The following is a 17,868-nucleotide window of genomic DNA, read 5'->3' on the forward strand; positions in this document are numbered from 1 at the left end:
TATTGTAATGAAAAGTACGCTGAACTCAGAGTCAGGAGTCTTGTTTTCTAGTGCTGATCATCTTCATTCAACTTAAGAAACTAGCTATTAATCTCAGTCAATTCAATCATTTGGGTCTAAGTTTCCTAATTTGAAAACGGAAGACACTGAAATTGATTATACAAAAAAACAGGATAGTATGGTAGTTTCAATCCAAATTTCAATCCAAATGCTCGAGTTGGAATTCCTATCCTGGATCTGCCACAAGTGTGGCTTTGAGCAAAATTACTCTAAGCCTCAAAGGGCTCAACTGGGAAGAACTATTTCCAGCTGGGGGAAAAAAAAAAAAATAGTAAGAAGTAAATGAGCTAATACATGTGAAATACTTAGTGTCAGGCCTAAAACCCACTAAGCAGTCAATAAGTGTTATTATTATTACAATTAGTTGTCTAAAATTCAAATGAATTTTAACATTTTACTTAGATATGTGACTCACAGATGAACATAATGGCCATTGATTTTATGTCCATTGGTAGTCAATTAACAATAGATTATGTCTGGGTTAAATTCTCCCTGTCAGTGAATAATTATTTTTTAAACTTCCAAGCTGATATTAAATTTACCTGCCTTGGAGCAAAAGCAAGATCTAAACAATCAACCAGTTTGATGAACCTGAACAGACTGTTGCAGTTAAATGGGCTTTGGAGCAAAACCAAATAGTAATATAAGCACAATACAAAAAGTTCTTCACTAACCTATATAAGCCAGGAAATAACTCTTTCGAAGACAGTAATACGAAGGATTCAAATTAGATGTCTCTCCCTTATTCATTGATAAAATATATATTGGTATCTATTTGCTTTGGCATATGTGTCTTGCTGGGAAAAAACCAAAAGTGTACTTAAACCAATCCCAGGGGGATATAAGTGGTTTGGAATATTAAAAATGTAACTTATTTTAAGTGAGTCATTTATAACACCAAGAAAATGGCAAATGCATGAAGTGAAGATTGGATATTGGGTGTTAACCTAATGGCAATCTATCTCAGCTCAAAGGTCAAATCCACAAAAGTGCTTTTGGTCCCATCTTTCATTTTAAAATATGTGGTTGTGTAATGAACCAAGAGCTTGTCAACTGCTAGAAGAAACACTGCTGGGATTATCTTTCAGCAACTACATGAATTTTTTCTGTCCATTTTTTTCATGTATTTTCACTTAAACAACATGTAAATTTCCTTTCTATTCACTTTCTTTCCCCCTTTTTGTACATATTGCAAAAAATTACTTATATGAATCCTTTTAGCTTTTTTCAGTCCCTTATTCCTAGTACAAGAACAATAGACACATAAAATTTAAGATTAATCTTAAGTGATAGACTCTGAACTGTCTAGTATATGATTCCTACTCTCTGCAACAGAAGTATTGCATTAGCAAGAAAAGGAATCACAATTTATTACCAACATGAAAATACTATATTTTCTTTGACAGTACTTCCAAGAAGTCAAAAGAATTGCCTCAGTACTTTTAAATTTTTGTTTTTGAAATTAATCTTGGCTATTTAAGAGTTGGCAGTAGAAGAACAATTGCTTTCCTGACTGAAGCCTATGTAGAATGAGGGATCCATTTTTTGTGTATGATAGAATCGATCATTTTTTTTAGGATGTAATTCTAAAGAAATAAGATGATATTTCAAAATATATATGCTAGTAGGAATGCAGTAATGACATTATTGTCCTGAGTCTGCTTTGTGTGCTTAAGTACACAGAATACTAAAACGGAATAATCTTTAGTATTTCCTTTTCAGTTTCTTTAGGGGAATTCTAATGTCCAGGAAAGGAGTCTTTTAAACTGTTAAGATACACTATCTTATTTAGTGTTAAAATTAACAGAAATACTTAAAGGCATCCTATGATCTTTCCCTACAATATACCTGCTTAACATGGAACTAATTAATTGGTCTCTAGTAAAGACAAAGTGTGAGAGAAGGAAGAGGGTAGGAAAGCAGACAGGCTTCTGTTTAGCTAATGGCAAAAAGAAGTATCCTGGGTCACCATTGTTATTGCACAAAACAAGCTGAAATCCCAAGGTACGTATCACATTGACATCTAATAAAAGATTTTTCTTTTTTTTTTTTTTTTTGATGGTTACACATTTCTACCCTTCTCCTAAGGGCCTGTCTTTTTATTCATCATCTTACATCACCTTTTCTAAGGTAGCACCATTGTTTGCTAGGCTGCTACACTAAATGGCAAATGTGATATAGATCATAAAATAGCTAGGCTGAGTCCTTCTGGATTTGCCTGAAGGAAGAGCTATAAATAGGTATTACCTACATCTAGGTGGTAAAGAATGCCACAGTGTTTGATTTCTCTAGAGGGTGCACATAATTCAGGCTTGAAATTCCCAAGTACTTCATTAAATATTTGGCTTATGTTAAATAATTACAGTAGAATTAAAACAGTTCTTCATGAAAATAGTGATAAATCTGTCTGCCTGTCAAAGTATTTCATTGGTCAGCTGTTAGCAGTAAATTACCACTCTCTGTTAACTGAGATCTTAGGGCATCTTTAAGCCTTATTTCAGTTGAACTTACTGCATGACCAGTTGTGGCATATGAAATTGCCTACCTACCCCAACCATATTCCAAAAAATATTTCTTTAGTTTTTCAAAATTATGATATTTGAAGATCAAAAAGTTTGACCAGTTAACCTAGGTCAGGGATTCTCAAAATGTGTGTGCATGACATTCACCTGGAATATTTGTTTAGTATCATATATGGAGATTATAATGCAATAGGTCTGTGGTAGTAACCAGGAATTTGACCGTTCATGAGCTGAAAGCCATTTCTACACATCTACATTTTGTAAAAGACTCTATAGGAAGAAGAGAATGTGTAATACTTTAAAAATTGTCAGAAAGGCTACTTTATTGGGAAAAAAAAATCTTACTACTAAGTTTGTTTTAAGTAATAAAAGAATTCCTACATGGTCAGAGAAAATACCTTACTAGTAAGAAGTCTTATGTTGTTGTTTTAGGTTTTTTGACAATAAACGAACTGCTACATATCCAGAGAAAACACCTTATTAGTAGGAAGAGTTATTGTTTTTATAAATAATAAAGAGCCATTATTTCAAATGTAGTCATTTAGCTCTATGGATGCAAGCCTATAAAAAGAGTGCTGGCTGAAATCAGACCCAAGCAACAGAAAAAACTACATCATGTTTGTCAAGCAGGTGAGAAACAGATATTATCACAAGTCTAAAAATCCAATTTCAGTCGTCCTGTCCAGTATTATGATATATTTTCTAGAACACTAGAAGACATGGGTAAAAGTTACCAGGAGGCAGAAAATGAGCATATTAGAAATGGCAGAACCAAATGGTGGGCTAGCAGCTCCTAACTGGGGACATAAGAGAAATTGACAATTTTAGACTAACTGTGATCCCATGCTAAAAAGGGTGTGGTTGGTCCCATTCAAACCCTTCTCCACCAAAAGTTGTGAGCCCTAATAGCAAAGTGGAGAAATCTCTCTTATTATGAGCTTTACCTGAATTTACCAGTCTTACTGAATGATAATTCCTGTATTGTAAGGAGGCAGGGCTGGTAACAACAAAACAGAATAAAAAAAATTTTTTTCCAATCTTTCCATTACTAAAGAAATCCTAAACAGAATATGCTGTGAAACAGTTCATTGTAATTGCCACTTCCTAGCAGGTCAACCAATGGGAATATAGAGTGTAGGGGTGGAAAACTTCTAGGATAAAAAAAACAACCCTAAGACTTGGACACTAGTGAGAGAAACTGGGGATAAATGATGTTTGGACGGGCGTCTTTTACTTTCTGAAGAGAACTGGTAATGTGACCAATGAGATAAAGATCTCATACGTATTTTCAAAATGTTGAGAGAATAAAACAATAACATAAATGAGACTTTTTCCCTGAGTGTATGGCAAAAAATTAAGAGGGCCTATGACTCACCTTCTAAGTAATTTTAGTAATATTTTGTTGACAACACATTTTTCTAGGCTTATTATAGGTTTCATTTCATTGAGTAGCAAAAGAAAATTTGAAATATATAGGTAATTATTCCCATAGAATTTTCTTTTGTAACTAAATAAAATGTTCAAAAGAAATTGTTATATTCAGCATTTTAAAATCCAGCTGAATAGCTTCTAATGTGAGATATACTGAATATGTAAATCTACAATGCAAAAGCTTTTTAGAATATATATAAAGTAAAATCATATCAGGTATATGTGTATATGTATATATGTAAAGTAAAACCAAAATGTACTTTTTTTTTCTTTATATCCCCCCAAATAAGTAACCGTTAAGGAAGTTTAATACTTCCAAGTCATTATTATAAAAGTAATCCAAAATGCAAGAGCAAAAAAAGAGCAACTTAATGTAGCTTAAATTTTAAATCATTCCATGTTAAAAATAAAATCACTCATTTTATATCTCCAAATATTTAGCACCCGTGACTGGTCTAAGACATGTGTTAGGAACAGAGCTTCTCTGTGCCCTATTTCAGTTTTCCCCTTTTGCCAACAAATTGAATGATTTCCCCCAGGAAAGCCATTTAATCTCTCTGTAATTCATTTTCCTGGTACAGACTATTTGCTGTTACCTATGAAGCTATTAGGTGATAAAAAAAAAAAAAAAAGATGTTATCAAGCAAAGTCTATAAAATGCATTTAAACAAAACAAGAATCACTCTTGTGAAGCACAGATTCTTATATTTCTCTTCTTTTTTTCATGTGTCTATGAAAATGGATGTCTACATCTCTACTCTTAGTACTCACATGATAGATAATTCTTTGATAATTCTATACAGATAAGCATATTCATGTAGATGACAAATGCCCTGGGTGGCCAGGCAGTTATTTCTTAATAATGAATCTTTTAGCATATCTGTTAAATCATTCTCTGAACATTATTTGTACTGTGTATTTATTCATATTGCTGCCTCACTGATTGCAATATGGGCAAAATATTGCTGAGTCAAGTCCTGTTACATCATGCTGGCCTATCTGCTATGCCAGTTTTTCTAGTCTAGTTCTTCAGAAAGCTTTCATTTATATCCTTGAAACTTACATTGTCTTACTAATGTGACTCTTTCTCTGAAGTTTGCCGATTGCTTTAAAAGTCCAGTGTCATTCATTTTCTCCATACGTCTAGGACCACTGCATTTTGATGAGTGAAACTGGGAAATCACTGCCTCTAAATCTTGGACATCAGAGACTCTATCTTGACATTTGATATGAAATACAGTACAAAAGTATGATAAATGAAACCTATCTAAAAATGAAAATGAGACTGATAAGGATCCAGATAGAAGACCCATATAACACAGTTGACAGAACCGAGCCTTGAGAATGGGTTTAACTAATGATGGATGTTACTGGTTGAACCTGCTAATCTGCTAAATGAGACATTAAATTCTTGGTTTAATTTTCTATTTCTTCAAACCTATTATTTGAAAACTGTAAATTATCAACATTCATCTTTATATTTATTCAGCATGAATAAAGCTACCAGTGTGAATTCAGTTATATAAAAAGTATTCTGCATATAACAGGCTGATACAACTTGAGGTTCCACTATAAAAACGTTATAGCACCAAATACAATAATCTTTAATAGAAGTACCACATTCTAATGGTTGGGAGCTCAAGTTATAGAGCCCAGTTGCTGGGTTTGAATTCTGGCTTGAGGGACTGGCGTGTTATTTACTCAACCTTTGGGTTCAGTTTCTTCATCTATAAAACTAGGTTGTTACAAAAATTTAAAGCTTTTAGAAAAGTACAACATGAAATAAGCCTTAAGTGTTGGCTATTATTGTCATTTTATTTATTCCAATATTTACTGAATGTCTAACATGTCATAGGTATATTTTTAGGCACTGGAAATAAAATAGTTAAATAAATCTGGCCTCAGAGGCTTACAGTCCAGTGTGAGAGGAAGAGTAACATGATCTGTGCTGAGACTAGCCTATAGTGGAGCAAGTATAGAAGCAGAGACCACAGAGAGGTTACCAGAGCAATCCAGACATAAAATGCTGATGGCTTAAAGAAGGTTGGTGGCAGGTATCTAAGAAGCGATCTGATCCTGGATATATTTTGAAGGAAGAACAGCATGTCTTATTTCCTCTGTTTTTTATGCAAAATGAAACTGTAACTTTATAAATGATAGTGGGAATGTATAGTAAAAATGTAGTTAAAGTAAAAAATCATAATTATAATATACGTTATAGTATTTATAGTAACACAAGCATAGAACATTTACATTTGGGTATGGAAATAGAAATTGAAAACAATCTATAGGTTCAGTTGTAAGAGTTTATTAAAACACAGAGGTCCCTCAAATGGTAAACATACTTTAATAATAAAAGAGAGATGTTACATTATTTGCCCATGAAGTTCTATTCTCTTTTTATGTTTTGTCTCTTGAATGATGCATACTTTTCAATCACAGTTCTGCTGTATGAAAGACCCCTTCTCAGCCAGTCTGTATTTTCAAGTCATGCTATCAGTTATGTACATTTATTTGAATATCCCACTTGACTATCCTAACACTTTTAAATATTCTCAAATAAATGTCAGTATTCTCCAAACAAATTAATTTCTTTGCCAGAACTCTACACTTCTATCAATAATACAGGCATTCTTCTGATCTCAGTTTCAACTTTGACATCTGTGCCTACATTAATCACAAAGCCAGTGAACACTTCCTATTCTATACTTGCCATTTTTTTATTACATTGACACAACTGATTCTGTGTGAATGCTTATCATAGCGTGCTAGGATTATGGGTTCCTAATCTTTAATCTCTGACTCTAGGTAAATCTTCTAAAATCACCACTTTCATCAGTTTACTGCTCACAAAGTTTAGAAAATTTAAAATTGCTGAGAGGCCTTGGCAATATAAGCCAGATACTTTTGTGTCAGTCAGTCAGTTAATTAGTCAATCGATACAGCAAATACCTATTCAGTACTTAGGAGTAAGAGATACCGTACTTCATAAAATGAGAAAAACAAGTAAATAGAAAACATGGCGGTTCTGCTCAAAAGGAAATAGAGCAATAAAGGCAAAAGTGAGAGCACTGTGCTTAACACTGTAGATTTAGTAGACCAAGATTTGAATCTGTGCTTGAATTGCCTTTGTAAATGGGGATAATAATAATAGTATCTTTCTTAATGAGAAATGCTATAGGATTAGACTTTGTATATTAGTAAAAGTAGCTATAAAGTTGCATGGCACTTGGTAAGGACTCTACAGTTTTGGTACAAAATGGGTACAGTGACTTTTAGAGAAATGTAAAAGGCAAAATAACTGTATGCTGAAATGGAAGAAAAAAAGACTCCAAAGTTGGTTAACTACAAACAGGGTATTTCAATGTATTTTATGTTAAGAGAAGCTAAAGACATGAGGAGAGAATTTCAAACAGAATGTGACAAGGAGACTGACAGAATGGAAAGCAAAATTGTTTATGTGATCTTACGGGGTAGGAGTTTAGAGGTAGTCAGATCGAGTACAATTTTAAATACACACACACACACACACACACACAGACACACACACACACACACACACATATATATGAAATAATAATGTTTCAGTAAAAATTCTGTTCACAGCCCCCAAAATTCTCTCCTCATTTCCACCTCTATACAGGTTCGTAAGGCTGCTTGATTTCTCTTTTTCCGACACATACCAAGGAATGAGCTTTATTCTTATTGGTTAACCAAAATTTGCCCTGATTTTTAAGGCAAATCAAATTCTTCATCTTCTAATAAAACTTTTCCTGAGAATTTTGCCTTGGGGTAATATTTATTGCTCTTAAGCTATTAATATTTATTGTCTATCACATTTAACCTGCATCTTAGTCATTTATAATTTTAGTGTTATCTTGTGTGAGTTTTCAGTCCAGAATCCTGTTTCAGGAAAATGGATATATTCTATAATACAAATAGAAAATATATTTTTTAAAGATTTTATTTATTTATTTGACACAGAGAGCACAAGCAGGCAGAGGGAGAGGGAGAAGCAGGCTCCCCACCGAGCAGAGAGCCTGATGTGAGGCTTGATCCCAGGACCAAGGTCATGACCTGAGATGAAGGCAGATGCTTAACCCACTGCACCATCCAGGCACCCCTCCCACATATTATTTTTATTATTATTATTATTATTTTAAGATTTTATTTATTTATTTGACACAGATTACAAGTAGGCAGAGAGGCAGGCAGAGAGAGGAGGAAGCAGGTTCCCTGCTGAGCAGAGAGCCCGATGTGGGGCTCGATACCTGGACCCTGGGATCATGACCTGAGCCGAAGGCAGAGACTTTAACCCACTGAGCCACTTAATAATAATACCTTAATAATAAGGTGCCCTTATTATTTTTTTAAAGAAGTTTTCCCATTACATTACAAATATTTTTACAAAGAGATTTATCAACTTGACAAATTTCATGTTACCTTACTTTACTTCAGGCTAAATTCACAATGTGCACAGATTGCACTCTATGCCATTCCTCTTCACACTTCGTAACTCTATGCATTTTACGGAAAACATTTTTTAAAAAAGATTTAAGAGAGAGCTCTGTGTGTATACTTGACTAGGGGTAGGGGCAGAGGGAGAGAATCTCAAGCAGACTTCCCGCTGAGCAGCAGGGCCCATGGAGGGGTTTGTTCTCATGATCTTGAGATTATGACCTGAGCCAAAACCAAGAGCTGGATGCTTAATAGACTGAGCCAATCAGGTGCCCCCAGAAAACATTACTTTTTTAAAAAAGAGGGGCACCTGGGTGGCTCAGTTGGTTAAGAGACTGCTTTTGGCTCAGGTCATGATTCCGGAGTTCTGGGATCAGGTCCCGCATCAGGTTCCCTGCTCCCCAGGTAGTCTGCTTCTCCCTCTGACCTTCTCCCTTCTCATGCACGCGTGCTCTCTCTCTCAAATATATAAATAAAATCTTTAAAAGAAAAAAAAAACTTAAAAAGTGAACAGTCTTCAAATATTTCAGTGTATTTTAAAACAATTTAAATGCAAAATACATTAAAACCCTAAAGTAAAATGTAAAATGATTCTTCCAAGAATTTATATATTTAGAGTAATTCAGGAATTTAAAATAAAAACCTAGACCATCTATTAACAATTCCCTATTTTTTTAACTTCTCAAATGAAGCTAAAATAAGTAAAATTCCTCAAACTAGAATGAAGAATAGTTAAACTCAGATTTTTTTTAATCTATATAAATCTTAAGAGTGTTGATTTAAACAACTATAGTGAATGTTATTTAAAATTTATAAAATCAGAGTTTACTGGTTTTAGATTTATAGTGAGCTCATTAAATAATGATTCTAAAGTAAATAGTTTTTTTAAAAGCCAATAAAATTTTTTTAAAATATTTATTTATTAGAGAGAGAGAAAGAGAGCTTGAGCATAAGCGCGGGGAGCAGCAAGGCTTAGAAGAAGCCGACTCCCCACAGATCAGGGAGCCTGATGCCAGGCTTGGAGGTCAATGTCAGGCTTGATCCCAGGACCCTGGAATCATGACCTGAGCTGAAGGCAGATGCTTAACCAACTAAGCCATCCAGGGGCCTCAAAAGCCAATGACATTTTTAGTACAGATAGTAACATTTGGTGGTTATTAGTATGTACTGCAAGCATATAATTTAAAAAATGTTTCCACAATGGCTGTACCGATTTATAGTCCTACTAACAGTGGATGTGGGTTTCTTTTCTCCATATCCTTGCCGACACCTGTTATTTCTTATTGTTTTGATAATAGCCATTCTGACAGATGTGAGGTGGTATGTCATTGTAGTTTTGATCTACATTTCTCTGATGATGAGTGATGCTGAGCATCTTTTCATGTGTCTGTTGGCTATCTGTCTTTTTTTGAAAAATGTTCAGGTCCTCTTCCTTTTTTCTATTTTTGTTGTTATTGAATTATAGGACTTATGAGTAAATTTTGGGTATCCACTCCATATCAGACATATTATTTGCTAGTATCTTTGCCCATTTATGAACCTCAAATGCTTATAAACATAAATTATATATATTACACATACATATATATTTTACAACTGGACATGTGTGGAAAAGCAATTGATAAGATCCCCACAAAAATGTAAACCATGCATAATTACTTGTAGAATAAATTTTACAAATTGACAGAATAATGAAAAGGAGGCCTATATGTTTTAAATACAGTTATGTGTCATTTGAGTCCTTTACAATGTTTACAAAAAGTATTTGAGTATTTGTGGGGATCAACATGTTCTTCTAAAAGAAAGGCAAAAATATTCTTGCCATCTAGTAGTTTAAAAAATTCTAGAAAAATAAGAATTGCCTGCAAATGGCATGGGACAAATCAAATTTCAAAACTGATCGAAAAATATCCATCTAATTTAACAACATGGAAATACCTGATGAACTTAGAGTGTGATTTTCAGTGGGTACAAGAGCCAGACTGAAGTGCTGGAAAGAGTGAAAAGGAAATGAAGTAACTTCATGGACACAGGTAACTCTTTTGGTATCTCACACAGGAAATAAGGTCAACTAATGAGTATGAAGACTGGGACAGAGGTGTAGTGGTGAGAAACTTCAGGAATAAACAATGTGGAATACATTACCAAAAAAACCTTAATAACTTTCCATGCTATTTTACAAGTAGCAGCCAGATAAAGAGTAAGCTTAACAAGAATGAGGATTGGTAAGAAAGATATGGTTGGAAAAAAAAATAGGCTGGAGACTCTAAAGAAAAATTGATTTTAGTGTCCTCAGGAGACCAGTTAAGTCCCTTAAAAGAGGCTGACAAAATAGGAAAATATAGGAGAGATCCAACAAAATAGATAAGGAATAAAGATCAGAATAAGCAAAAATAAGAGAGTGGAAGAAACTGAATTCAATGATTAATTTCAAGTTTGAGATCTTGGTTTTGGAATGGTCACAAATTTTGATGAGATGTCAAGTGCTATTTCCCAAATGAGCAATTTAATTGGAATGGAAAGGTAGGTTATAGAATTTAAAGAGAAAATGATAATAAGAAGTCAGTGTGCTAAAAGAATTGACAGCATGGGTGTTCTCAACAAAGGGACTTAAACTTCTTTTTATCATCTCTGAAGAAAGAAGAATGAATTAGATAACCTTTAAAAGTCCTTTAAGACCTTCTAATCTTACTTTACAAAGAAGTTACTACATAATTGTCTTCAATATTTAAAAAAAAAAAAACCTGACACTGGGCCTTACATAAGACTGATGAGTCACTGACCTCTACCTCTGAAACCAACAATAGATTATATGTTAATTGAATTTAAATAAAAATAAATAAATAAAATAGGTGACACTTAAAAAAAAGTTTAAGTGTCACAAAAAATAGTCAACTCTAAGGAATAAAAAAGTAACATCATTTACAGAAACTGCAAATTAACTTACTGAGGTTTTTTTCCCATGAAAATACATAAAATAAAGGGCTGAGCAATAGTGATTTGTCTTAATTGGAATATCATATGGTAGCTACTGCAATGTTTTTGCTTAGCAAATCATAACTATATATTCATAACTTTAGCCTCCTGTTTATGATTTCCTTTAATTTCCTAAAAATAGAGTGAAAACCTGACTGTATCAAACTAGGGGGAGGAGGAGGATATAAATTTTAAAACAGATTCTTAAATAGTAGAGTAACTCTAATTGTCAAATAAAATTTTCCAAATGGAACACTTATTTCAATGAACAAAATATACTGGCAATTTGATCATTCCTATGGATATAAACAATCAAGGTACTATTTTTCACTAAAAGATACTTGCTTGAGCAAATTAAACAAAACTCAGATAAAAGTATTTACAGCTTTAATTTGCTAAGTAAAACAGGCTTGCACAGTACAATGATAAGCTTATCTAAAGATAATGTTAAGCTATCACAAATTCCAAAATTAAGAGTCCTTGATTAATGCTTAAAGCAACTTAAAAATCTATCTTTTGTACCCCCCCCCCCTTTTTTTGTCTAGAACCTAGTAATCTCTTTAGTAACCTAAGTTTTTGGTTTAGAAAAAGTAAAATAGTTGCCAGTGGCACAGATATTCTGAAATTAAGCTTGTCCTCTCAGTCTTCCAAATGTTTGAGAAAAAAGGCAAGATGTTCTATGCGTAATAGATGAACTATGGAATACTACAAGAGAAGGGAGAGAAATGTAACCTTAGAGCGTAAAGAGGAGAAACTTAGATGAATTCTTCAGAAGAAATTTTTCATTATTTTTTATTACGGAGGACAGCTAGTAGGGAGGGGAGAAAACAAGAGGAGGAAGAAGAAAAAGGAGTAGCAGGTTTTGAGCATAAGGTTTGTTACGTCTGCATTACCAGAAGGAAGCCTGCATTTTAGGGCAGAAGTTCTTAAATTTATGTACAAAAATTTAATGTACATAAGACTCAGGAAACCCTTGGGCAGGTGGGTGGGCTGAAGTGGTAGATTAGTGAGTGACTACAGAGAAGCACGGAATGGCTTCTGGAATGCGGGTGACGTTCCAGTTCTTGATCTGGTGTTGGTTATAGGGATGTCTTCTTTTCATGACAATTAACTAAGCTGCATACTTAGGATTTGCACATTTTTTCAAATAGGTATTTCTCTAGAAATTCCACTCAGATAAATAAGTAAAAAATCTGGAGATCATGCTACAAAGGTATATTTCTGTGTCCCATTTTCTGAAATCTGCATTTTATCAAGTACCCTGGGTTGTCTATGCAGCCAATCTCCAGAACATCATTGGAAAACAACAGTTGAGAGTTTCAGAAGTAATTTCTTTGCCAGCTCAGAAATGCTTTTTCCCTCCATAGGTATTTCTAGGCCATTCAATGAATCTACTGATTTTAAGCCCTGCTACTGCAGCTGGCCAGCAAGCAGACTGATCACTGACTGTAGAATAAGGGCTCACCTTGGGTTAGAACGCATTTACACTCTTAATCTTTTCTTATATCTAGGTTTAGTTTTTTAATTTTTTTTAAAAGATGTTATTTATTCATTTGACAGAGAGAGACACAGGCGAGAGAGGGAACACAGGTGGGGGAGTGGGAGAGGGAGAAGCAGGCTCCCAGCCAAGCAGGGGGCCCGATGAGGGGCTCAATCCCAGGACCAGGATCACAACCTGAGCTGAAGGCAGACATTTAACGACTGAGCCACCCAGGTGCCTCTATTTTATCTAAGTTTAAAAAACACCAGTCCCTATACTAGATAACACAAAAATAAAGTGAGTTTTTGCATTCAAGAAGTTTAAAATCCACTTTAAGTATATATTACCTAAAATACAAAAAAAAAAAAATTAAGTAGCATAAGTGGTAGCAAATAAAGCACTATAAAAGAGGAAGAATGGAGAAACAAGGTTTCTTAGAGGATACCATAAAAGCTAGATAAAACCTAAATTAAATTTCAACGTTAGAAAAAAGAATGAAATATTTCCAGAAAGGGAAGGTGGGGGAGCACTAAGGTAAGGAATGATACAGTCTCTATGAAGGGTTACCCGGGAAGGAAGTAGAGACCAGGCTAGGAATGTAGGTTGTCAGTACATTCGAAAGGGCCTTGAATACAAGGCAGAAATAACTATACCTTAATGTAATTTTACAGGCATAGAAAGTCACAGAAGACTTTGAACAGAAAAGAGAGTGACTTTAGGAAGTTGCATCTGGAAGCCATCAACTGAATGGATTGCAACGAGAGCGAGATGAAGGTGAGTCACTGCGCTGCTCACAGTGATCGGGAATCTAGGCTACACAGTTGGACACATCTGAGTTCCACTGCGACTCCACCTTGACCAAGCTGCTTAGCCTTTCTGAGTCAGTTTCCTCACTTGTAATCGGGATAATAGTGACTGCTTCATGTAAGAGCACCGCACGGCCTGAAGGAGGCGACACACAAAGCTCCTAACACGTTAGAGGTAATTCATCTTCATTGTCCCCTTCACCCGCTTGTTCAGTGCCTGCTTTTCCTGTGCTCTTAGATTCGATGTATTGAGATGGCTCAGGTGAGTTTTGCCTAAACTAAATTCTGATGGGGGAAATAAAGGGTAAGTGAAAAGGAAAAAGGAAACAGAGATAAAAAAACACGAGAGGATAGATTAACTACGTCGAGTTCAATATGCCAAAGGAGAACTGGAAAATATATGGAAGAGCCAAAATACATAAAATCCACCTTCTCTAATAATGCATGTTCTCATCCTCTCATACTTGGATTTTGGCAAAAGCTCCCAGACTGGCTCTCCTCCCTCTAGTAAAATGACTATACATGGCTGTCATGTTAATATTACTGAAAGAAAATTCTCTTTCAAAAGTAACTAATCAATCAGTTAAGTAACCAGTCTGCCTACCTGACCTTCCAAGTAGATTATGCTGGCTGCAGCATACCTTTTCAAACTTAATACTGTCTAACATTTGGCTGCCCTCAGGCTATCTTTCCTATATAACACAGACCACTTTCACTGCCACCTTCCCATCTCAGTGTATGATCACCTATCATTTTGAGTGTTTCCTGTCCTCTTTTGAACCAACTTAAATATGACTTATCAAATCTAAATTAAGTACCACTTTCGCAATCAAGCTTTTCATAGCACTCAACTCCACATAGATATTTTTGAATCTGAAACTGAAGTATTTATAAATCGAAGCCACCAAGTTTATACTTGCCTATATATGGATTTGAATTGTTTTCTGCTTCACTTTATTATTAGTCTCATGACTCCAAATGGTTTGTGAAGTTCTTGAAATAGGATCAAGATTATGCATATGAATCTCCAAAGTACATAGGATAATGCTTGGCAGAAAGTGTTCTTAAATAACTGCTGATTGATTATTCAAATCAAATGCTGTATCTAAACTATCAGTGTTTTTTCCTTCCCCACCAAAAATCTGTTATGGCATGCATTATCAACTTGTCTCCCAAGCAATCTGAAAATTATCTCAATTCTCTCTTTTAACTCTGCTCATTTTACTGCCTATGAAGTTCTGTAATTACCTGTCTGTAGTCACTACCACACATTTATTCATCTGTTGCCTCAATCCCCAAACCAGACTTTCAACAATTTTTATATCACTTTTCTAAAATACAAATCTGCCTGTGCAGCTCAAAGGCTGATGGGCTTCTGAGGGCCAAACGCCTACACAAGACAGTGTGAACATCTTCGTGTAGCCTACGAGGCTTGCCTGATCGACTTTCTCAGCGTCGCCTGAACAGTACTCAGGTTACTCTATATCCTCTAAATTTATTACCCTGAACCTTCCAATAACTTTTCATGCCTCTATCCTTTTAGGCATTTTCTTTGCTTTATGCTACTTTGCCCAGTGTAAGGGGGAGGGTTGAATATTGACTCCTAAAATTTATGCCCACCCAGAAATTCGGTGCGACTTCATTCAAAAATAGCACCTTTGCACATGTAATTAGTTAGGATTGAAATCATACTGAATTAGGGTGGGTCCTAAATCTAATGGTAGTATTATTGCAAGAGACAGAAATGTAGAGAAGATGTATGAAGGTAGAGGCAAAGATTGGACTGAAACACGTAGAGTCATGGAATGTAAAGGACTGCCAGCAATCACCAGAGGCTGGGAGAGAGGCATGGCATGGTTTCTCTCTCAGAGCTTCCAAAAGAAACCAACCCTGCCAATGCCCACCTCTGAGAGAACAAAGGCTCGTTATTTTAAACTACCCAGTTTGTGGTACACTTTGTTATGGCAGCTCTAGGAAACTAAGATATCCAAATATCTGCTTGTGAAAATCCTACTTAAATGTAAAGGTCTGGGTTCTTCACTTCTCTTTCCCCATCTCCTGAAGATGCAGCCACACGGTAAACTGTTGCTACCTCTTCGCTCCCAGGGAAATATATCCATCCTTATATCTATCACTGAGTTGCAGGCATGGTGGTTATCATTTTCAAGACAGAAAACAAACTCATTTTACTTTGACTTATAGTATTTAGTGGTACCTAACATAATAGATGGTCAAGAATTACTGGCTGGAAAAAAATGTATAGGTTTTAGAAAAAAACATACACCATTCAACTTACACATTTTTGTATTATATTCAACACCATTGTTACAGTGCTTGTCACAGTTCAGGATAGGAAACAAAAGACCACTAACTTAAACCTGATTTTAGATTTTTTTTTAAGAAGTAAATTTAAAGCTTTTCAGATTAACTTAGCAAAAACATTTTCCAGTTGTATATGCATTTTCATTAACCTATTATCTAGTTCATTTATTCTGTGTAGGCACTATGAAAAAAGTAGCTGAATCTCAAAGTGATTAATACCACCTTATATAAAAATTATTAGTTTGGAAGACTTTTTAAATATAGCTGACATTTTTTTTCAGTTTTTATTTACCTATTTGGCACAGAGTGAGAGTACAAGCAAGGGAGCAGCAGGCGGAGGGAGAGGGAGAAGCAGGCTCCCCACTGACCAGGGAGCCCAATGTGGGGGTCGATCCCAGGACCCTGAGATCATGACCTGAGCCCCCCAGGTACCCAACAGTTGACATTTAATACTATTTTCAGGTGTATAACAGTCTTCAACAGTTACACATATTACCAAACATTCACCACAGTAAGTGCAGTTACCATCTGTTACCATACAAAGTTTTTATAGTATTTTTGACTCTCTTCCCTATGTTGTAACTTTCATGCCTGTGACTTATTTATTTTATAACTGGAAGTTTGTACCTCTTAATCCCCTCTACCTATCCGGCCTACCCCACCACCCTTCTCCCTTCTACAACCACTTGGTTCTCTATATTTATAGACTTTTATTTCTTTATTTTTCCCCCAATGGCATTTTAGAGATATCTTTTTCTTTTTTATTAACATACAATGTATTATTTGTTTCAGAGGTACAGGTCTGTGATGCATCAAGTCTTACACACTTCACAGCACTCCCCGTAGCACATATGCTCCCCAGTGTCCATCACCCAGCCACCCCATCCTCTCATCCCCCTCCCCTGAGCAACCCTCAGTTTGTTTCCTGAAATTAAGAGTCTCTTATGGTTTGTCTCCCTCTCTGGTTTCATCTTGTTCGTTTTTCCCTCCCTTCCCCTATGATCCTCTGCCTTGTTTCTCAAATTCCTCATATCAGTGAGATCATATATTTGTCTTTCTCTGATTGACTTATTTCACTTAGCATAATACCCTCTAGTTCCATGCACGTCATTGCAAATGGCAAGATTTTGTCTTTTTGGTGGTTGCATAATATTCCGTTGTATAAATATACCACTTCTTCTTTATCCATTCATCTGTTGATGGACATCTAGGCTCTTTCCATAGTTTGGCTATTGTGGACATTGCCGCTATAAACACTGGGGTGCACTATAATAACAGTAAATAGGTATAAAACTTGGAGAGACTTAACATTGCAAAAAGAAAACAAAATGAGTATTCAGGAAAAAAATGGAGTCTAAAACTCAAGAAATACACTTTTTATAGTTAGCAAATGATGATTTATAATTCCTATGACTGAATGATCAAAACTAGCATGCTTCTGGTTACTGTTGTTTTAGTGTTGCTCTGGATGCCTCAGTCCATTTCACGAGTTCCCTTACAACTTAACTTCCCAAATTTAAAAGCACAGAATAGTAGAATAAAGAGCAGAATACAGCTGACAGCTTAATACATGCTTCTCTAGAAGTACTTTATATTCCTTAAACGTTGAAATTGTAGAAGGAAGGATGTTCAGAATGCTTGTGGTGATATATTTGCATAATCAATAGTTCAGTATGGTTCATGCTTCAACCATACACATACACAATCCTGTGATTTTACTTTCAAGTCATGAAATATTTATCACTATAATTAATACCTTTCTTTTATTATAGGCTACATTTTTATAAGCAACATGAAATTGGCTATACTATTT

General features: G+C 35.0%; 1 protein-coding gene and 1 long non-coding RNA gene across 6 annotated transcripts in view; one reads left to right on the forward strand and one right to left on the reverse strand.

The window, feature by feature from the left end:
• TUSC3 (tumor suppressor candidate 3) overlaps positions 1-17,868 on the reverse strand; it is a 249,556-nt gene that overhangs the window by 37,338 nt on the left and 194,350 nt on the right. The gene's annotated exons all lie outside the window — the stretch shown is intronic.
• The window catches only part of LOC116581720, a 77,306-nt gene that overhangs the window by 9,379 nt on the left and 50,059 nt on the right, over positions 1-17,868 (forward strand). For both annotated transcript variants that reach the window (XR_004282186.1, XR_004282187.1), the window contains exon 2: positions 13,599-13,701. This is a non-coding gene — a long non-coding RNA (uncharacterized LOC116581720). The remainder of the gene's footprint in view (positions 1-13,598; positions 13,702-17,868) is intronic.

Source organism: Mustela erminea, chromosome 21 (genome assembly GCF_009829155.1).
Source record: "Mustela erminea isolate mMusErm1 chromosome 21, mMusErm1.Pri, whole genome shotgun sequence".
In the NCBI taxonomy this organism is placed as follows: Eukaryota; Metazoa; Chordata; class Mammalia; order Carnivora; family Mustelidae; genus Mustela; species Mustela erminea.